Raw genomic sequence first — 23,697 nt, 5'->3', positions numbered from 1 at the left:
ACAGAACAAGAGATGTCAAAATGAAAGTAATATCTATTTCACTGAGACTAAATTGATGCAGTCCTCCCATGCATTCTAATTTAAAAAACAGTCCCTTGTACTCAGGTGCCCATATTAAACAGGATGAGGATCAGTGAATGGGCAGGTCCTCTAAAAACAAATGTGCAATTAGTCCTTTCTTAATCAATGCTATTCATTGTCTGGATAACTAAAAACTTTCCAATTTATCTCATTTTCATTAAAAATTGGGCTTTCATGAGAGGTACTTTATCAAAAAAGTGAAGAGAAATGTGAGAAGAAATGACTGCTGGAAAGAAAAACAGAGTGAATTTCAGTTTTTATTTTCTATCCCAACCAATTCAACTACTGGTTCAGATGACCATTAACAAACCCATGGTTCCCTGCCCTGTTTTTCCTTTCCTGTCTACTGCAAAATCTTTTCAAGGTGCACTCCAGCACCTTCCAGGTAAGAAACTGGGAGACCTTCCCTGATGTGTTCCTTTGGAGAGGTGTAAATGGACAGCTGTCTGGTTCAGGACAGAGAACACAAGAGTGCTAGATGGGGCTGATCTAGGTTACACTTTAGTAAAATCCAACACAGGTTGTATATCCAGGAACAAATGGATCAGAGTAGATAACTCTTTCAGGATATGTCAAAGAATGAACTGACATTGGAAAAGTCTTCTAAGTGGAAAAGAATTAATTCAATCTAAGCTGTAAGTGCAGACCCATTGCTAAGATGTCAACATGGATATTGGATGGAGAGAGGGAGAATGAGATGTGGAGTTGGAATTACTCCACAGGGTAACCCTCTGAGGACCTACCTCTACTGGAAACAATGAGGTAATTGTGGATGTCTACCTGCATGAGTTCCAAGAGTTTTGTCCCTGAATCCCTCAGGAGCTGAATTAAGTGCAGAGTGAACACAGAGGACCATCAGGAAGTTAGAAGAAAAGCAGAGGACATCCTCCCAGCTGTTCTTGCATTTAGACCACAAATACTTTATTTCCTGAGAGACTGAAACTCAAGCATAACACACGCAGCCGTTCTAGCTGTGAATGGGCTTGGACAAGGAAACAAAACTGGCTGGAGGATTCCACCAGCAGGACTAACATTTATCCATAGTAGTTAGCAGTTAACTGCTGGCACACATGAAGGAGAAACCTGCATTTAACTTTAAAAGTAAAAAAAAATAGCCTGACTGGGGCTGTCAGGATGCTTTTGAGGAACCATCCTTAATGTGCTTGGGCTGAACTAGTCCAGCACTTTGACTTCCACTCACAGCTCAGCTGTGGAAACCCACAGCCAAAACCACAGGGCTCCGACACTGTGGCTGTTACATAAAGACCTTATTCCTATAGCACTATAAATGCAAATGATTGTGAAAGGATACTCAGCAAGGTTCAGTGATAATTCAAATCACAAATCCTTTTGCCATGCAACTCATTTAATATAATATTTTTTATGGAAGCTCTTCTCCCCCTCCAGAAGGCATTAAATTGTTATTCATATTTCAGATTAAAAAAATCAGGAGGAGTACTAAAAGACAGACAGTGATAGCAAGCTAGATTCAAGGCTTGTGTATATGCCTTGTGTGTCATGCCTACTACAGTAAGCACTCCTGCTCTAGAAATATAAAAAGGAAGTCAACTGAGCAGCATGAAAAATGGATGTAAACATGGAATTAAAAAGATCAACCTTCAAAAGCATGCTAGCAGTTTTAAGGGAAGAGTGTGTAATTGGAACAAACACAGCTGAAGGCAAGAATTAGCACCATATGCAGAATCACGTAAATCAAGATAAATAAGGCTGGTAGAATTACATGACTCTTGTTTGCTTTGAAGAACAGTAAAGTAGATAAACAAGGATGTCTCATGCTTAGCACGAATTGCTGTGCTGGGTGGCAGCACTGGTAGGGTACTAGTGCTTTTTAAATGCATCAGTAAAGAAAATAATCACGGTACAAGAATCAGAGCTACTGGAACTCTGACTATGGAGCTTCACCTATGGCCATCAACCTATGCAGGTGCAAGGGGAGACATATTACTCTTAAACAGCTCAGTCATTTTAAGTCACAGTTCATCTGCTACTGAAAATGTGAAAGCAGTAAACTGCAGAGAAAAGCTCTGTTCATATGTGCATCCCAGCTCTCCCACAACCAGACTTCTTTTAAAAGCTCATTCATGTGTTTGGAAAGGTAGTAAAGCTTTGTTTTGAATCCTAGTATAAAGTAACATGTTGGTTTTGTTCAGGTTTTTTTTTATATATATATATATATATTTAATGTGTTGGTTCATTTATTCCTCAAAATTAGGTCTATTTTAATGCAGTTTTTAATCCTGAATTTGACCTTGAATTTGACCTAATGAACCCAGAAGCATAAGAGAAACCCAAAGTGAGATCAGTCATTAATATTAAACTGCAGAATCCAACAAATTCAGAGAGAAGCTGCCATGCTCAGAAACTATGCTCTGCCCCAGAGGAGGAGCTGAGCCTCTCAGATAAAGCGTGTTTGGGCTCTGAGCCATCGTTGCAAGCATTGTGGTGCAATGGGAGCAGATCTGCCTAGAGAAGCACCTGGTCATCCCTCCATACCAGGTATCTGAAAGGTTTTGTTCTGCACCATCCCCGTGAACTGAACAGAAATCCGGTGAGGGTCCCTGGGACTGCTCAGTGCTATGGACTGAAACACAATAGGTGAGGGCAACCACATTTGCATCCAAAGTGTGCTCCAGACCAGAACCAAGATGCCAGCATGGGCACACTGGGAGGGAAGTCAGTGGACTTTTTAGGGGAACTGCATAAAGTTCAAACAGCCTGTGGCCCAGGGAAGACTGAAATGAGGATAAATCCCGTGAGCATAAAGAACCACAAAACAGAAAACAATCTTCATAAGCTTTTTTTCTTCCCCCCAAGTTCCAGATTATTTTCTTTCACTTGGAAGTTATGGATAATGGAGAATTAAAAAGATCAAGACCATCTAGGAAGAAACATTATAATGTTTCTTCCATGTGGCTAACGAGAAAAGACATATGAAAAGATGTGTAAAGTATAAGAGTTAAGGGCAGAACACTGTTGACATTGATAAATCTGAACTGATTTGGCTTTGGTTAGGTCTCCTCCAGCTGTCACAGAAAGGCTGCTATTCAGCTGTTCAGCATGACTATATTTCCTGCTTTTTTATAAGTGCAATACCATTAGCTCTGAAGTTCTTCTTGTTATTCTAGAAAAGTACTGGTTTCACACCCATTAACTAAACCACTGGGACTTCTTAAGGCTACAGTTGCCTGTTCAAAAGGAACAGCATTATTAAATTCTTTCTTGTACCCTTGTGTCCTTGATAAGACTTGAGATATTGCTGCTGCAAAGCTAAACCACAACACTTGGCTTTTACCACCTCTAGCATTTGTCAGCAGCCAACTGCTTCAGGCAAGAGTGCAAGAGCCTCCTCTGTACAGGTTCCTCTGCACCAGCTCCCTCTGTGTCTTCCTTCCCCTACAATTGTCAGAAATAAAGAGGAAAATATGGAAAGAAAAGACACAGGAGTGCAGAGACAAGAGGCAGAGCTCAGCTTTCTTTGATCTCCCTCTCTGTTGCAGGCAGAGGAGATCAAAGAGAAGAGGCATAACAAAAAGCACGTGAGCCAGGCATGCCTGGAAGAGGTTGTCACATGGAGTACCTGGGCTCTGCATTTTGGGAATATGGCACCACAACTTCTCAAGCAAGAGCAAGAGCAGCCTGGCCAGAGGGCAGGACTTGTTTTTGCTTAAAGAGCACACAGAGTTGCAGCAGCCTTTCCTCCAGTCAACACCAAGAGTGAACACAACTTTGCTGCAAGAATGCACTGGAATTAATCTCAATTTACATGAGTGTAATTCAGTCCAGGCCCATGCTTAGAAGGCCTTGCTGGAATAGGAATATCCTCTCATTATACTGCCAAAGCAACTTGTAGCAAAAAAAACCCCTCTACTATCAAAGCTGTACCTTTTCTCAGGTTTGTCAAACAAACTGGGGGGGAAATGGCAAGAGGGTATCCTTGCCAGTTTACATGCAACAAATTCCATTGAAAGTTTTTGCTGATGCCAGTCACAAACCACACCTCATTCTACCCTTGAATGACACAATTATGCCAGAAAAGTCTGCTGTGCAGGCTTAGGAGGGAAAATGTGGTTCCATTTTATCACATTGGAGTTTTCTCATTAAACTTATTTGGACTGGGATTAGGCTATTAGAGAAAATTTAACCCCAAATGATTGGAATGGAGAGAAAACCAAATTAAAATATTCTCATATGTTACAAAGGATACAGCCCCCAAAGAAATTATAGAAAATATAAAAATGTATAGATTTATAGGGGGTAAAGAGGTAAAATCATAGACTAATTCAATAAGCTATCCCAGTCAAAATAGCATAACCTGGAAAAAAAAGAAAAAAGAAAAAAAAGAAAAAAAAGACATTAAAAAAATTATCTGAAGTGCTTCCTGTACTCAGATAATGCATATTTTATTCTGAGGAACTGCACTGTTCATATTTAATAATCCACAAGTTAGTGTCAATAGTCTTTTCAGGTTGTACAACTTAGAATTTGACAAGACTCATTACTAAATATAAATAATATTCAAGGTGAAAATGATGTCATTATTCCTGAATTGAATGCATGTGCAGGGTTATACTGAATACATAAGTAATCAGTATAGGCTTGCTTTGTATTCTTGGCTCTCAAGAATTTGGTATCACTTCAGAATCCTTGGTTTTTTTAGTATTCTTTGCTTCTAATTTCGTTAGCTCCTTTCAACTAATCTTTTCCCTCAAACTTTGATTTGACTTGAATTTTATAATTTTTATAGATGCTGAGTGCCCTTTAACATTGGTGATACACTCTTGGCACTATGGGGATTGAACAATTAAGACAATTCTGTAGGCACAGTCCAACAGCAGCTGGGCTGGCTGAGAGGTCTGGGAGCAGCCAGGAGGCCCCAGGGGATGTTTATTGTTTTACTAGTATCTCCTCTTTCCTCATAATCTGGAGCTTTCATTCTCCTTCTCCCCTCTGCCTTTCTTCCATATCTCTGTTTGCTTTTGATAAGTTATCTTCCTATTCCTTCACTTTCTTTGTTCCTTCTTAACTCTTTATCCTTTTCTTTTTCAAACCTGTGTTTATCTCACACCTTCTCTTGGCTTCTCCGTAACTGCTCCCATCTTCTCACACTATGGTAACCCTCTTTCATCTTCACTCTCTCCTAGTGTTCCTGGATTTGGACTGTTTTTAATTCAACAAGCCTGTCTTCTCACCAATGTGTGGAATTATTAATTTCCCCCTCCTATGAATTAATAAATTATTTTTGTGAGCAAAAATTCAGTTCCTTCAGGTATTTAGCCTTGGCTGCACCACCTAGACCTGGTAAAGAATGTTGGTTTTACCCTCAAAGGCAGGAAAGCAACAACCCTGCACATTCAGGTCCCTTACCCTCCTGTAGCAAGAAGCATTCCTGCGTTTCTCCTACTTTTTATCTTTATCCTACCTCTTGGCTTTACTCCTATTTTACTGTCATCATGTGAAGGCAACACAAACCCAACATGTCTTTTCTCTCATCCCACATACCAATACACAACCAGGCATCAGCTTCTGTTGCCTCTGCCCAACAAATGGAACACAAAACAGAACAGCTTATGCCCAGCTTGCAGAATTGCTGAGCACTTGCAGCCTGGGCTTTATGTCAAAGTGGTGCAGAAGACTGGAGAGGAACAACATAACATGGCTGGTAGCAGGGTCAGGCACATGATTCACCTCTCCTGGGCTCTATTGTGAAGGTCAAAGCACAATAGCAGCAAAAGTAAATAATTTCATTACTTTCCAGCCCTGCATCTGGCAGTAATCTGTTGTTTGGCAGCTGGTCGATAGGGCTACTATCTTCTTCTGTGTCACCACGGCTGGTTTCTTGCATTTGGCCACCAGATCTTTGGCACACGTATGTTGGACTCCCAGGTATTGTGTGCTGCTGGACTTCAGGGGGCTTAACATTTTTGACAATTCAGTCCCATAACATAAGGAATTGGACATGCAGCCGAAGCATCTTCTGGCTGGACAAGTTAATCCTTACAACTATAGAAATGAAAAATACTGTTAACTGAGATAACATACTGGTCAGAAAGAAAAAAAACACCCCAGAGCTGGAAATAAATAAATTCAAGCAGCTGAAGTCTTGTGTATTATGGAGCTGTTTAGACACTGTGTTGATTTTTCAAAGAGTATAAACTAGCAGCCCTTTTGGCTTTGAAATGTTTTAAGTAGCTTTTTATATGACAGTACCATGAGATATTCATTTGTCTGCAGCAGGCTAAAGGAAGGAATGACTGGATCTCCCAGACAGGAAGATATAAACAGGCCTTGAAGGGGTCAGATGAATTCATGTTTCATAACAGCCTGAAGGGAGCTGTTGCAGAGAGGTTAAAGCTGGTTAAGCATTTTCCTCTATGGATCCAGAAACAGAAGTTTAAGCTCCCTACAAACCCACGTCCAAGATTTCTCTAATCAACCCAGATGTAAATGGCTATTCAGTATTTCGGACCAGGTAGCCAGAGGCAGGTGGACAGATATGTTGCTGCTTGTAGGCTACTGTTGACAGAAGGCTGACTTACTAGCCTGATAGGTTTGTGTTGGTATTTGGCTCTTGACTGAGAAGAGAAAACCAACTCTGAAGCACCATGTCATGGGTCAGCCCCCTATGGGACCACCATGCTTCTACACAAGGGTGCCTCAGCAACATGAAGGGCACTCAACGCTTTAAAGCCTAACTGAGAACTCTCCTGCCTAGGGATTGTTTCCCTGGTGCATATTTTTTATCAGTCCAGTTTGATGAGTGAGAAAATAATATATTTTTGTAGAATTTATTGCAGGCTGGAAGAGAAAGGACAGTCAACAGTCAGACTGCCAATACTCATAGCAAATCAAATCCACATTTTGGCTTAACATTTTAAAATATTTACGAATACTAGTTTTCTGCCTCTTAACTCTATAAGAGGATTCTAAAGAGCAAAAGAAAACTAAATTATCTTATAATGCCAGCAAACAATTGTAACAAATCTTGTCTTGCATAAATAGACTTTCTGTTTTGCTTCCTGGGATTACTTCAGATTTTTTCCAACATCGAGGTTTTATCCACGAAGCAGAAAATACAGACTATTTTGTGGTGGGAAACATGCTAAAGGCAAGCAGCTGTGGCAATTTGAGACCATTTTCAAACACAGTCATCTTGCTGCTGCTGTATGTGCAGTTCAACACATTTGACAATTTAAAGTTCCTTGCTCAACTGAATATGCAATTTCACATATTCACAGCAGCAGCACAATGTACTGGAAACCACCTATTGCATCACATCCAAAACAAAGTGATACCAAGGACTCAGGCTGGGAGAAGGAATTAATTCCTTTGCATGCAAACACCTCTTGAAAGTCATAGGTCATCTAACCAAGCCTACTAATTATTACCACCACTTGATTTTTCACTTTGATATTGCATGTGCAGTTCAAACTGCTGCCAAGTTCAGTAGCCGCACAGTGGCTGATAAACTTGTAAATGTGTGCACCAAATTTGGGGGGGGGGGGGCGAAAGGATAGTTTCATTGATACTTTCCCTGCATCTGCAGCCCTTATGTTTGTTTTAAAACTGGACTTCAGGCTAAAAGATGAGCATGAAAGGAAATAATTATAAATTATCTGCATAAAATCTGCAACAAATTACACATAAAACTATAACTATCTAAATAGGATGACATTTACTTTATAGGTTCATGACTTCCTTTCTTTAAAGTTAGCTAAGAAGAGAGTAAAGTAATTACAGTTCTCTTTTGATTGATTAAACATGACATATATGCTAATATGAAAGTAACTTCTGTCCTTTGTTACCCAAGCTTCTGGTTTAAAGCAATTTTGAAGATAACAGATATAATCTCAGCAGTGCTGCCATTTCTAACGTGTATGCCAAGAATGTAATTCCTCTGCCTTTTTTCTCCAACAGAAAAAGCATATTTTATCCCTCATGTTTTAAATTTTGAATTCAGAAGTCAGATGATATTACAGCCATAAATCCTCTGTTTCTTAGCCATTATACGTTAGGAAAGGTCTGTGCCACCAGTAGCATAAATAGTTCTGCCTTTTTACAAAAGCTGTCCTACTGGTTTGAGGGAGGTTTTTTTGACTGAATAAGGTTGATTGGATATAGTCCAGTAGGGAAAAAAAGAAACACCTGCTAAGTTTCACTTGGAAGTGCTACACACTGCATAACAGTGTCCATCAGGTTCACCTTTTCTCAGGTCTGGTTCCAGTATCAGGAGACTTTCTCTGCAACTGAGACTTACGGGACTTAACCTCCATAAAATTTTTCCACTCCATAAAGATTTTCCCCAAGAATTAAAGCTACAGCCATCCTCTAATTCCTTGCCTTTATGCATTTCAAGTTGTTTCACTTTAGTATTGGCAGAACATTTGCATTTACAGAGTGTGGATGTGTCCCCCTCTTTGCCACCTCTCCTGTAAATGATACAAACTCGATCCCCCAAATTCTCTGAGGCTCTCCTTGCAGGATAGATCCTCAGCTCTCACACTGTCTCCATGTGTCCCTTCATTTTAGTCTCTGGCTCCATCCTGCCTTTTCTGTAATTGCTGAGACTGAAACAGAGCGTGACATTCTAGCTGTGGTGACACTAATGCTCAACAAAAATGAACTTCAAACTCTCTGAACTTATAAGAAACATCCCCAAAATACATTCACCAAATAGATGTGTTGGTTTTTTTCCCCAACACCGCATCATATTACACACCTAAATTAAACCCAGTGGACCAAATTCCTCACTGGATTAAGTTTAGTAATGGCTGTGCAGTCCAGTGAGAGACAATTTGGACCAATAGCTACTAATATTTCCGGTTCTCTCCCTGAAGAAATGCTCTTTTTCTGAATATTAATATTTCCTGCACTTTATTAACTGCATATAGAAACCGGGGAGGAATGAGATCCCAGTATTCAGTTTCCTTAATTTGCCAAACAAGAAGACACCTTTCTGGCAAAGGGCTGTCCCTTTTCTATCCTACCCTCACCTTCCCCCCTACCACAAAGATGTCTGGCACTCAGGCTGACACTGAAGATGCAGCAGATCACTGCAAACCCACAGGGCAAATGGCTTCTCCAATAATATTGGTTTTGGAGATGAAGACCCTCAAGGAAAAGTACAACAAGATGTCAGAGATTATTTTCTGTCTTGGATCACATACAAGCTGTAACATAGGCCAGATGGGCAGTGGGGAGGGCAACATGTCCTGGGGATGGAGACAAAGACTGAGGTCCTTGTGCCTGCAGCCATCTCCTGGCCCTGGAGGGAAAGCAGGGGCTTTCACAGGGCAGAAACTCTGCTTTGCTGCCAGAGAAAGTATAATGTGCCACTGCTTTCTTAGGTACTTCAGCAATTAATTCTCTTTGATTTTTTATTACATTTGGAAATCTAAAGGAACAGAGAGTAGAACTGAACACAGCACCACATCAGAGATTTCATATACACTTTCAAGGAGGTAGCAGAGCAGCTTGCAATATTTGTGCCTAAAGGCAAGGACATGATACACAGGGGCTCTCTTTTGGTTCCTTCTCTCTGTATTTCTGTTTTACTTGGCCAGCTCTACTAGCATTGCCATGATTTTGTGCTTGCTGTGTTACACCTGAGAGGTATAACAAAGCTCCAGACAACCTTCATTTCTTGAAGAATTCAAACTACTGAAAAAGGCTTCCAAGGCATAAAAGCATGGCTTGAGGTAAGGGTCTTGCTACTTGAAAAGGAGAAAAGAGGTCCATAAAAAAGTTAAAGAAACATAGATGATGTTAGGGGGAAAAAAAAAAAGTGTTTCACTTTCTATATTTTTTTCTTATTAATTCCTATGGTACAAAAAAATCACTCAAAAGAAATTAGCATTACCCAAACTGCACTCTTCACAGGGCACTGTCTTAGGTAAGTAGAGAGTTTTGTCAACAACGGGGAAAGCTTTCATAAATATGAAGAGAATTTTAAATTGATCTTTGTAGATGTTCTACTTTTATATAACCCTTAAGAACTGTAAAAGACATGATAGAAATAGTGCCACAACAGTGCAGTGCTGGGTCCCTGACTTTTACAGTATTGTATCACCTCAGTTTTTTTCTTGGCACACTGCTAATTTACACTAGTTAAAGATCCAGACCAGAGCAGTTTTCAAGAGGAGATGACTGATTCATGAAGTCTAAGTGACTGAATACAGAAGTAATTAATTATCTCCATGCTATATATGAAAGCTTGACCAGAGATGACTGCAAAGTAGGCATATGTAGGCTAAAAACAACAACAACAAAAAAAAAAACAAACCAAAAAAAGGTGAAAGACAGAATAAAATTTAGGAAAGCGCATAAAAAATTTGCCTTGAGTTTAATAATAGATTTGCAACTTAGGGTGTTGGGGTTTTTTTTGCATGACTTTAAATAAGGGAAGAGGAAGAAATGGAATAGCAATATTCTAGCACTGACCACACATTCTGGTTTCTGGAAGAAATGTATTTTCTACAAAGTTTACTTTTCTTATATATTGCCCAGATAAACTGTCTGTGTCTAGTGTGCTTGTTTTCACTTAAGCTCATCTCTAATCTGATGCAGAAAACAGCTATTTTTTTTTTTTTCTATTTTAGCTGTAGCTCCTTTTGACCATCAGTAGCATGGAGAAAGTCCTGCTGGAAGGTAAAATAAAAGCCACAACATGTCCCAGGTGAGTTTATGTTGGGTCCAGTCTGGAGAGGTGTCAATAATACTAATCTCTGCTTGCCCATCTACATTTAAATTGATATTGGTGTTTTCAATCCAAGGTCTTAACTATTACATAATTATATAAAGGGATAGTACATAAAATAGTCTTTGAATTTATTCCTTAGCTTCTACCTTCCCCATCCAGGTCTGCATGGGTGAAACATCACTTAATCTATTTCTAAATTGCTCATTAGGAGCACCCACAAAAGGAGTTAAGAAGTAACCCACTGTGTAGTTGCTACTGTCAGATATTTGAAATATTTTTGTCTCTTTTTCTTTGACCACTTCTCAACAGTCTCTTCTCAGAACATTATCAAAGGTGTTTTGAATTATTTTTTCTTTCTTTGTGAACAATGTGCTTGAAAAGCTCTAATAGATGAGGGAGGTATGTTTTCCTTTGCTAGGTATACACTGTCTTTATTCTATTATGATTCTCATTTATTTATTTTTGTTTCACAATACCCTTGATATTAAGAAAAGAAATTGGTGTTCAATTCCCAGGATCATCTGTAGTTCTCTTATTAAAGATAGTCACTGGTGATCAGGCACAGTAGTTGATTTTAATGAGTCTGAATTTTAGGGTTTTTAGCAGTTCAACCATTTCATTCTTAACATCCTTTGGAACCCTTGGTAATATACTCTCCTATTTTAATAACGGGTTGTTCTCTAATTTTTTCCTTCTGCTCCAGTATGTCCTCTGCTGATATTGCAGCCTCTGACAGTATCTCATCTTTATTTCCAGAAAAGAGAAGATATGACATCCAGCAACCTCTGTGGTGAAGACAAAGGCAAAGAAATGTTTTAATTTCTCTGCAATGTCTGTATATTCCTTAATTGCTCCCATTAATCCCTGGTAGTTCAACAGACACATTTTTTCAATGACTTTCTGGGCAATCTATCAAATCACACTAAAATATTGCTTTAGGTCAAATACACATTATGATTTGACATATGTTTTCACATTTTTCATAAGTAACTCACTGCAAGCTGGGTAAATCATTTTGCATACACAGTCTAGATGTGATATGACTCAGCCTGAAAGCAGAGCAGGCCCAGTTGTCTCTTGTCACAAATACTTCTGGATATTCCTGCTATCAGCAATCTCTAAAGATTTTCAGTTGGTGATTTAAAAGCTTTTTATGGATGTGGATAGACATTATTTCCAGTTTGGTAGGTAGGAAAATGAGCAACATGCAGAAAACCCTGGTGTTACTTATGGCTTGTCCAATTGATCCTGCTGGTGGACCTCTCCTTGCCTTTGCTGGACCTATGGTTTCATCTTACCTCCTAGCCTTTAGCCCCAGCCACACTTTCTTAGATTGTCAGCATCATCTGACAATATGGCCTTGTACTTCCCAAAGAGAACACTTTTGGTGAAATAAAACAAGTTGCATTGTTTAATATGGTAAAATGTTTTCTCCCCTAGACAATTATTAAGAGTTTACAGACAGCACGGGAAAAATGGAAAAGAAAGACAGTGCTCTAACTGTGTAATCATAAATTAAAAGAAGTACAATTCATTATAAAGCACTACATTTTTTTCTATCCCTTTCTGAATTCTCTCCATATACCCTGGGGGGCTGTAATGTAAACCAACATCTTACTCTCTTCTCAGAAAAACCCACTATAATTCTCTTACAATGCTCCACCTAGGAATACAAACAAGCAAATAAAAGCAACACAATGTACAAGGGAAAGAAGACTCTTGTTTTTAAGAACATGAAAACTGTAACATCTGTATGGCAGTGACTGAAAAAATTCAAGCATCATGTTGTAGAGAAGCAATGATGACCATCCAGCTATTTAGTTGTATGAAAGGGAGTATCTAGATGTTATCATTGATGCATAACTTTAGACTTTAAGTCTTAAACTCCTTTAAGACTGAGGAGTATGCTAGAAACATTAGCTACTTGCAATTCATATATGATGTGTACTGTTGTTGTGATTTACATAGCCTGACAAAGAAGTAACACTTTCATTTTTCTTAGCTCAAATTGTTGTGAAGAATTTTCACCTTTTCTTCTGATTTGAATCAGTTAAACAGCTCAAAGGGGACTTTTCTGCACTCCTAGTTTTGAATAACACAAAAAACTGGCTTTGTACCCTTGGGCTACTTGGATTTAATATCAAATTCTTACCTTGCACAAGATCAGAAAAAAAAAATAAAGCTTATAAAATTGGACTCATATGAGAATGAGTTTCTATCTTTTAATACTACCAAACAATCTGCAAATTATTTAAATTAAGACGACCAGCACTCCAACATCTGCAAGCAAAATGCTTAAATGCCAAATGCAACTTTACTGGCATAAGAAAATAATAAGTGGAGTTCAATTTGTGTCAGCATAGCTCAGGAAAATAAGATATCATGTCTTGCTGTCTGCTTGATGTCAGCTTCTCAGATTCAAACCCTAATGCCTCATCTTAGGCTGTCCTTACTAGAGGCTGCCAAATAGCAAGGTTCAGTCAGAGTTCATGCAGCTACTACAAAATAGCTTTTTTTTCCCTTCTCCTTTTTCAATCATTATGAACCTTCTGCTTTATATTGTACACACTTGATTATATCTATCCTTGAAATGTATACAACTCTATTAGCCTCTTCTCCTTTTCTTTTAACATACTGTAAATTCCTTTCTGTGCTTAGTTTGTTTTATAGCTTACAGAATTAGGCTTTTAAACTTTCACTGCACAAAGAAGGTTAGGTTGTGTGATTGGCTACAGGAAGAAAACAAAGGAATGGGAATTTATAATAATACGAAAAGAAACAAAAGTATGAATACTTGCCCCACATTGTAGACTCTTACCACTTCCCTACTAAAATATTAGTCACCATCATAACCAGGTTCCCAAATAGTTGGAAGCTGGTTCCTCCTAGAAAGGGAAGATTACCACCTCTCTAAAATGCCCATTCTTGTTCATCCTAAGAAACCTAAATCTCCTTCTGCCTAAACCCTCATCTCTCCTTGATACTGATATTTCAAATGAGACATCATGCAAGGTTAAAAGGAGCAATTTCAGTTGTTTCATTTTCTTAAGTTGTTTTAAATTGGTTGTGTATAAAATCACTGTGAATGGAAGTTGGGGAACAGATAGGCCAAAAAAGTTTATGATAATATATGTAGATTAGTAGTCTCAACATTTCCAGTCATACAATAGCATCTTAAAAACTCAGCAAAGCCTGTTGTTATTTGCTTCCAGCAAAAACCAACCAACCAAACCACAACAGAAAAAATGTGTGGGTTGGAGCATTAGTCATGATATACTAACACATACACTCTGAAGATAACACAATCCCTCTGTAAAACAGTGATTGAAATTTTCTGAACACTTCAACCATAATAAATGTGCAGACGTACAGACGCATCTATTCACATGCACAGGGTAAGAAATCTGACTTTGCCACAGTGCTGCAAACAGCACAGTTTCAGTAGTCTTAAATTAACTGATGAGAAGTTGAGAAAAGCAGCTGCCTTAATATTTTCTGAAATACGAGGAAGATTTAAAAAAACATTTGGCTTAGTTGCATTTTCTTCCATTTCTGACTCGCTGTCCTACTTTACGGGAAACAAGTTTCTTCACTTAGGCTCATTCCTTGTGAACCTATCTGGTATGAATTACTGAAACAGATTTGCAATATTCAGTGTCTGAACAGATGAAACACTTTAATACCTTAGATGGCTCGTTTCTGGAATCAGCCAGTGGCATATTCCCCAAACTTTAAAATATTTTTCACAAAATTCAAAGGCGATCAAGATTAAAATTCCCAAATGTGTATTCTGGATTGCTTCCAAAAATATTCAGTCATTATTGGATATTGTCTTGATTAAAATTCCTGTTGGTTTGTTCTATGGTTAAAGAGTAATCTTGTATCTTAGCTTTTGGAATGTATTCCTATCATGTGACATCTCTGAAGTCCAAATTAATATGAAGAGATCTCTCTCACTACCTAGCACAGGAAAAGGTTTAAAATGTCCAGATTTCAGCAAAAGCAGCTCAGAGAATGTAATTTGCACTAACATTACCACTTAGCTGCTTCAAAATTGCCTTCAGAAATAGTGAAAACTTTATTTCTAAAGATTTGCTAGAAACCTTTTCAAAAGAACCTGAGACTAATATGTGTACTGGCTGGTAATGAAAACAAGAATTCTTTTCTGTTTTGTAACTAACCTTTACACAGAATCCTACTCCTTTCTAAAGAACTCCATACCCACTTCTCACTTAACACAACTCAATCACTTCGCTCAGTGTTTTAAAGTCTTCAAAAAAAATAACCTAGAAATGCTCCCATTCTCAGAACTCATTTCTCATGGACTCCAGGATTCCAAAGCTTAAACACTAGATCAGAGCAAGATGTGATTTTCCCACTCTATAAAGTGATGTGAGATTTTATTTCCAGTTTCCAACCATTGTGAGACAAAAAGCAGAAGAGTTTTCCCCATGGCTCCTAGATCGTGTGACCAAGTCCCAGGCCATCCAAGAAGAGACACTCTTTTGCATATGCCACTTACAAGAGGAAAGGGCAGATGAGAGTTCCTGCTCTGTCATTCTCACATATAAAATTATGCCTTAAATATTATTTAACTATTAAAATGCTGTTTAACTATTTTAAAGTGTTTGTCATTCATCCCTGGTGTGTACTCCTTTAACTAACCGAGGAGTAATCTTGAACAAGAGTCTCTGGTATTTCATGAAGTACTGCAGATAGATAGACCTGGTTTTCAGGTCTCCTAAAAATAGTAGAATTAGAAACTCAGTTTTGGGTCCCATGAAGATGTCCAAGCAAAAGCTTCAACATTCAGCACCACAAGGTATTAGTCAGGTTTTTAAAAAAATAAGGATTTTCCTCCCTGAAATTTTCAACTTAGAATTTCCCAACCAGGTCACCAGGTCAAAGTTAGATCCACTTTAGACTTGCTTCCACACAGAACTTTGGGAAAAAAGTGTTGTAGAAAAGGGGGGGAAAAACCTACATATTCCAGTGTCCCTCAGGGACCATTTTAAATATATAGACAGCCTGAAGTAACTGACTTGTATGACAAGTTACCTAAAAACTGTAAGAGTATTAGAGTGAATTAGAATGAGGATTAGTCTCAGAATCTGTCTACAGAAAACTTAATTCACGACATGAAAAATACCCTTTGCTGTCTGAGCAGAAGGTCTTCCTCTGTGTATTCCTTTCTACAGAAGGTTATAAATGAATGTAAATGTATTCTTCTCACCATTTCCTGTTGGCCAGATTTTTTCAGGACTCCACCTTGTGCCCACAGATCACTGTTTGTACTCCGAGTGATGGGTAGGAATTTTCTTGAGTACAAAATGGAAAGCTAATTTTGAAATTTAGGATCCACACAATAATTTTTCTTTGCAGAGCCAGCTACATGGCAAGATGCAGAACACATGGATATCAGTAAAAGTACCCTTACCTTGCTTCAGTTGTCCTTACATTTCACGTGCATCCATTTGGTACTCAAAAAAGTGACTTGCATGTGCCAGAAAACCTGAAAGACAACAAGTGTGTCAAATTCTATACTTTATAATCTTCTCCTCCTCCCTGTTTAAAGTATGTTTTGACACTGCCTGCTGCCTTCTTGCAGTCTATCTGCCTATATATTTAATTACAGAGCTTTATTTTTGACCAGGATGTCATGGAAAAGTATATTGCCCGAGAGGAGTTTTCATATTTCTAAAATGTCATGTTCCCAAGGTGAAAGCTCTCCTTCTTTGAGCAACAGGGACTCCCATCTGGGAGAGTCAAAGGGTTGGTGAAGTAGAAAGAATTTTCTCCTTAGCTTTGAAATAATCTTAAATGCAAGACACTGGGCTGTGATGGGACCATTATGGGTTATTTTTTCCATATTTTTAACTTACAGGGATTTTAGGTATCTTCTGTGATTTGTTGACTTGCTGAGGCCAAGATGTAATGAGAAATCAATCCTAAGGACTTCTATAATGTTGAGTGACACTAACCATGTCTCCTTTAGTCTGTGGAGAACTAAGGAACACACAGTAGCTATGCCCTGTCTGTCTTTTTAATGTAGTAGAGGCTTGGCCAGCAGGATCTACAGCAGGACCTATGCATATACTGGGTTGGCTAAGGAAGAAAGATGGTTTTTTTCCAAATGTTGGAATTGGGTAGAAGGCAGTTAGCAGTTTATAAGCTATCCTGGATTCAGAGAACTAGCATAAAAATTACCTGTCCATAACAGCCTAAGGACATCCCAGGCCACCCCAGGAGCTGCCAGGTGGGGCAGTGTGGGTTACAGGGGGTGGAGCAGCTGTGCTTTATAGGCAGGAGAAGGTGGGTCAGGTGACCCAAAGAGACCAATCACAGCACTCCTGGCTATGGGGCTCAGTATAAAATGGCTTCTCAGCACAGCTCTGCTTGTTCTGTTGGGTGGGGCAGGGCTTGGCTGATTGTTGTTGCTCTTACTGTGTCCTATTTTTCATGATGATGAAGAGCCCTCTTCCTTGAGGCAGGTTATCCTCTTCTGTTTCCCTGAGCATGAGTGGGACTGGCTTGGCTGCTTCAGGGTTTTTTTGTGAGCTGTCACTTGGACCCTGTACTCAGATACTCCCATCTGCTGCCAAGGCCAGTTTGGGGCTTTACTGGCCAGGAAGGTAATTACCAACTGAGAAGTGTAGGTTCTACATTTACATTTGTCTGTGTTTCATCACCATCATTATAATAACTTTTATAGCTATTTATTGTATCATTAAACATATTCAAGCTTTTTTTTTTTCCTGTGTGCAGCTGTGTGCACTGTTGTAGCTTTTGTTGTGCAGTTGCTGTCTTCCCTTAACACTTAACAGGTCTTCAAGAGCATTGTTTTGATCTTGTTGCTACTCTGTTGAGAGTATTCACACAGAATGTGCAATTAGTTAAGCAGTTAAGCCTTTGTTTTAATATTACTGCCTTCAGGCCTTTGCCTGGATGAAATGTATGCTCTGACTCCAGCTATAGTGAAGAAGCAGCTGGTGCACTGGTACAGAGAAAGTGGGGTCATTACTCAAGAAAGCTAGGAGTGTGCTGAGTTAGGATCTAAGTCCTGGGTGATGGTACACAGATGTGGGAAACAGTGACAAAATGCTGTAACTCCTGGTCAGTGTCTCTTGTATGGCAGTCAGCTCTCCAGTTGCTGCCTGTTGAATGAAGTGATATATAATAAGTTGTGGTGATGCACCACAAAATGCAAAGGAGATTTCAAGACCTAGAGCTGGAGCAGGTTCTAATCTTGGCAGAGATGGGGTTTTCAGTAAAAGTTTGGCTTCTGAGTTTTCATTGCAAAATCAATATTTATCTCAGGATTTATTTATTCCCTATTTCTCTTCTTATCCTTGGTGATACAAAGAATGTGTGTGCCTACAACTAGTGTAAACCAGTGCCGGCATATAAGTACACAAGTGTGATGGCTCTGGGTCAGACTTTCAGCATCTGTTTTTAACTGAGGCGAGGAGTTCCCACAGCTTCCTTGAGCATTTTATGAAGAACCACTTCCTTCTGGTTGTTTTGAAGCTGCTACTTGCTGGCTTCCTAAGGTGCCTTGGAAATCACTGTGTGCAACTGTCTTCTATTTACTCTGTCCAGGTCTCCATGAGTTTATAGATCTCAGACATCTTTCTTTCAGATTAACAGTCCTTTCTCTAGTCGTTCTGTAATTCTGATAGCTGGTACTGTCTTCTGAATCTACTCCAGTTCTAGAATAAGCTTTCTTTAAATGATAGTAGTGGGACTAAGAGGCCAGGACTACATAAAACATTTAAGATGTGGGAGCACAGTGGGTACACGGAGGTATGTTGATGATGCACAGTTCATTGCCTTTTCCTTTCCTAGTAATTCCTAGCATTTGATTTGCTTTTTGGCCTCTGAGTGGTGAGCTGATGTTTTCATAGAACTGTCCATTGTTCCTTGCTCCTGATTTGTAATGATCAGTGAGAGTCCACAAGTGGTTTTACATAACTGAGATTATATATCACTTCACACTTACTTACAATGAATGTAATCCACTCACTCAATATCATAAATTCCTTATGCATTTATCACCCTTCTTTTATTGACACAGTACTCCAGAATATCTCTGTTACTGCTTCTCTATCCACCCCAAGTAAACCTTCAGCTCTGTGTTCCTTACAGTTTCTCTTCTTCATGGCTTACATACAATGGATTTTCTTCACTGAGGAATTCATCTTGGTGACAAAAAAAATGCCTCCTGTTCTTAATTTACTCATTTCTTGCCTACACAGAATAAGTTGGTTCAGTTTGTTTATAAACAGCCCAAATGTTGTGGAGCCTGTTATTTGGGTTCTGGAGGCACTAATGTAATGGATAAAATGAAGCAGCAACAAAATATATTACCCTCTTGAGAAAGCAGTAATTCCTTGTAAGTACTTTGCCACTAATATTAGGAATGTATTTGTGTAATTTTGGCTGTTGTTAGGGAGAAAAGAGTTTTGATCTTTTCCAGAAAAGAAAAGATTAAGCACTCTGTCTCCATTTGATTTTCATTTCATCTTCCCCATATATTCTATTTCTTTCTTTGGAAGTCAGCCAGCAACCCAGCTTCCATATAACTACCTTTTCCTTCCAGGCCTCTAAAAGTATTTAGTTTAAAAAAGATGTTTATGGTGCTTGTTGTACAGGTCATTCTGTATTCTTCTTTCCACTCCATTGTCTGTTTAGGTTGTGAGTGATGGGTTATTATTGCCTTTTTGTAGAGTGCCTGGCCCAGTGCAAGCCTACTCTTCTGCAGGTGTTTAGGTGCTGCACTAAAAGATGCTATTTACTAGAAAGGATTTAATTGCAGTAATATATATACATCAAAATCATATAGATATCACCATAAATGATTTTATTAAACCTCCAAATAGTAAAGGTTTTAAGGTTTTAACTAAAACCCAAATTTGAAAGGGGTTACCAATTTTGGAGGGTTCTGTTTGGGTTCTTCTTGTAGAACAGGATCAAAATTTGCAGAAACTACTAGGATTATCCAACTAGTACTTTGGATGTGCTTTTCAGTCATTTGCTCAAAATGGGACGATCCAAACAGACACATGTAAACTTGAGGCCTAAAACCTTCTAATTAAGAAATAAGCTTGAAAGATTTCTTGCACCATTCAGTTCAGTCCCACAGTGGTAGATCACTGTATGTGTACCTCGTCCTGGATGTTGTGTGCTCTTTCCAAGGATAGTTTTGAATATCAGTTATTTAAAAAATAATCCCTGAAAGGCCTGACACTTTTAAATGAAAGAATTGCTTTGAAATTTTTAACAGCTCATGATGTTCTACACTAAAAGGCAATACAAATTGCTGCACAAATAAGATCTCCCCTATAAACTTTAAAATATGTAATCACATAGTCAAAATTGCTATACAAATTCTCAACTATTTACCTTATGTTGTCACTTAGTAAGACAAAAGAGAACTGGTTGACTTTCTTGACTTGTATGACTTGAAAACAATGTTGGTGATGATCGTCTATTTTATAAGTTGGATATTTTGAATCTATTCTGCAGACACAGTCTCAGTACATTTCTGTAGATTTAAATTTTTTAAAGTTATGTTTTTACTAGCATGCTTCATTTATAAATCTGGCATTTATTACTTGGTTCAGCTAAGTTGGACTACACTTTCAGTTTTGAATCCTGTGTGATCACTTTAAAAATGAATTAAGAAGAAAATAATTACTTTTTAAACCGTGCATGTTTGGAATTGCCTTTGGCTTTAGACTATTTTTGAAGTCATGCTGCTCACCACAGACAAAAAATTATGCATTTCTTTTCCAGAAGTACATTCAAGGAATATTACATATGCTGCTTCATTGAACACTCATTTTGCCATATGAATTTTGTGAACAAGAGGGATAAAACTCCAGATTCAGAGCACTTATAAGCCTTAAGAACATCTATTAGATACATAGATGCCCAACACTGCTTGATACTACACCTGGAAAAAATTTAGAAGTAGCATGCTTGAAGATAAAAAACGAAGGGAAAACTTAAATGAAATATCAGCTTTTCTATATATTTAAAATTCCACATCTATAATAACTGCAAAATATCTAGTCAGGAAGAAAAAGAAATGAAAAAAACACCCTAAAGTTTTAGATAAAAATTTAATTTTTCTGAGTTACTGTCTGGATTTATGTGGCTCTTAAGATAAGCTCTAGTCTTTTAAGCACAGTTACTGGGTTTTAAATCTTTACTGGATATGTTTGCTTTCACAACCATTGCACTGTTCAGCCATTGAGATGCATGGAAATAGATCCTGAAACAGTAGGAATGCTAGGGAGACTGTTCTAAAATATGCAGAAGAGAGACTTGCGTTATAACCATTTTGCCCAGACCGCAGGTAATGAGAAGTGCAGAGAATTCCCATGCAAGGTCTGACATGTTTCTAATTCTCTACTCCATCATCACTGCATCCTGCAGTTTCTCTTGCTTGTTGCTGGTGGCGGGCAGTTCTGGAAGCCTAGGAGCTAGTGTTATTGTGTGTTCCCTTCTGGGGATACTTCCATGAGAGAAATCTGCTCCAGTGCAGAAAGGCCATAAAAAACCCAGTACATTAACCTCCTAAAGGTTAACCTCCTAAAGCACTGCTGGGTAAATCTCTGCAGCTTACAAGTGATTCTGTCCAGCTGTATGGAGAATCTGTGTTCATCTTTCCCTGAAACTCTCAAATGCACCGCACATCGGTTTTCATCCTCTGGGACGGAGCCAGTTTATGAGAGCAGTTCAGCTCCTTTCCAGCCTGTGCAGGATGGTTCCCCTTCTTGCTTCCTGGTGCTGTGTCTCCCAAATAGATACTTAGGGACTCATAAATATTGGCAAAGAGCTGCAAAAGTGGGTCTGTGAGGGGAGCCTTTAGCAACAGACCTACAGATGGTGTTTTGAGGACAAAAATCCATGGAGGTAAAGAAAGCACATTCTGCAGCTCAGTCGCAAATAGATGTGTTCTCAACTGCTCTTCTCTCTGCAAAACCTCCAGCTACTTCAATTCCAGAAGGTTATTTGGTGAAGACAAGTAGTCTGGGTATAAAAAGCTGCTGTGTTGCAAAACTCAGACCCAGAATTGTTGAAATGCCTAAAGTTTCCTAAGAAGTTTTTCAAAGAGATCTTTAAGATCATTAAACTTAAAAAAACCCACAATATTTTGTGTGTGTGCACAGTAACATGACACAGATGCAACTGCTGCTGTTGCAGAACTCAGCATTTCCCAAAGACTGCACAGTGACTGTACCTCATTTCTTTAAGTGTATGGGGGTAAAGGGTGGAACATCACATTTCTCTAGTTTAACTTAGATGCTTTTTTTTTTTTGCAAAGAGTGAAATATAAATTTTTCATTTTACAAACCTACTGCAGTGTTTACACAAACCTGGAATGTTCCTAATTCCTGCCTCATATTAAATGGCAACAATACAGATCAAAGATAATGCATACAAATTTGATATTTACAGCATCTCATGCCTACAAAGAGGAAAAGTGATATGACTGTATATAAACAAGAGTTATGGCATTTTCAAGGCTCAACTACCTAAATAGTCAACATGTGCACAGATATAATTTTAATAGCTGCTTATTAAAAGATGTAGTAAAATATGAGTGTACTGGCAGTAAATAGATTAAAGGTCTATTAATCTATCTTCAGAACAAAAAAAATCCATATGGATGTAGTATTAGGTGGCTGGATCAAGCACATATATCCATGTATAATTTTTCAGCACTGCATTTGTTAGGTTTTAATCATACATCATACTTAACTGCCATTAAAATACCTGTTTTGTATAAATGAACAGCAGGATGTAATAAACACCCTGTCCAAACAGTGTTTTGAAACCAAAATATTGGTGACTGATAATTGAAAAACTCTTGCCAGTGTAACACCAAAATATGAACTGACAATTGGGAAGGAGAGACATTTGATACCTTTAATGCATGTCAGTGTGATGCCTGATACCAAGAACCCAAAGTGTTTGCTGGTGCTTCAGACAAATACTGTCTCATCATCAGTGTATCAAGGTAGAGACATACTCAGAAGATCAAAAGAAAGCAGGGGATTTGGACTATAATCAGAGCACTAAAATCAATGTTGATGAGAATCAATGTTGGCTATAGTTCAAGTTCATGTTAGGCAGATGTTTATCATTTTGCCTTCCTCTCATTGGTGCTAACCAGCAGAGCTAGAAGGAAAACAAGAAAAAATAATCAGAGCAAAATTCCAAGAGGGGTCTTCTCTGAGAGATCAGATAAAAGACAAACTTGATATTGGAGTGAAGGTTCAAATCCTGTGGAAATGGAGTTTGCTGTGAGAAAATCCCACAAGTCCAGCTGTGAATGACTGACTATGCTGCTCTTGCCTCTGTTGAAGCAGAGGCAAAAAAACCCTTTAAAATTGCTTTGCTACCTACTAGTGTAGGGATCTACTACACAAACAGGAGGAATGTAAAACCCTTTGTCTCATCCCAAACTGCATTCCATTCTGAGCTAGCAACCCTGTGAAATGACTGTTAGATTTGTTCCAATGAGAACAATTCTCATTAAGTAAACCAGTTCCATAGAGCTGCTGAGGGACTGCTGTCCATGAAGACATTACACCAGAAATACAGTGTTCATACAAAACAAGGGTGGTTTGGTTCAATTTCAGCAACACCCGGCTATGGAGTATTCCCTGAAGATCCCTTAATAGAACTTACCCTGAACATAGTTACTGTGACCAACCTTATGCTTTGAGACTACTTTATCTTTTTTAGATTCAGTTTATTTGCTACCTAAAGAATTGCTTTCCAGGTGCTAAAATTTCTCCTCAATAGTTTCAATTCCACAGAGAACATATTTGTTTTTTATTGACTTTGCATTCTGGTAGTTTTCCTCGTCTTAAAATTAATCTTCA

The sequence above is a fragment of the Chaetura pelagica genome, unplaced genomic scaffold, assembly GCF_000747805.2.
Source record: "Chaetura pelagica isolate M959 unplaced genomic scaffold, ChaPel_1.0 scaffold381, whole genome shotgun sequence".
NCBI lineage: Eukaryota > Metazoa > Chordata > Aves > Apodiformes > Apodidae > Chaetura > Chaetura pelagica.
Note: the sequence above shows the minus strand (reverse complement) of the source record.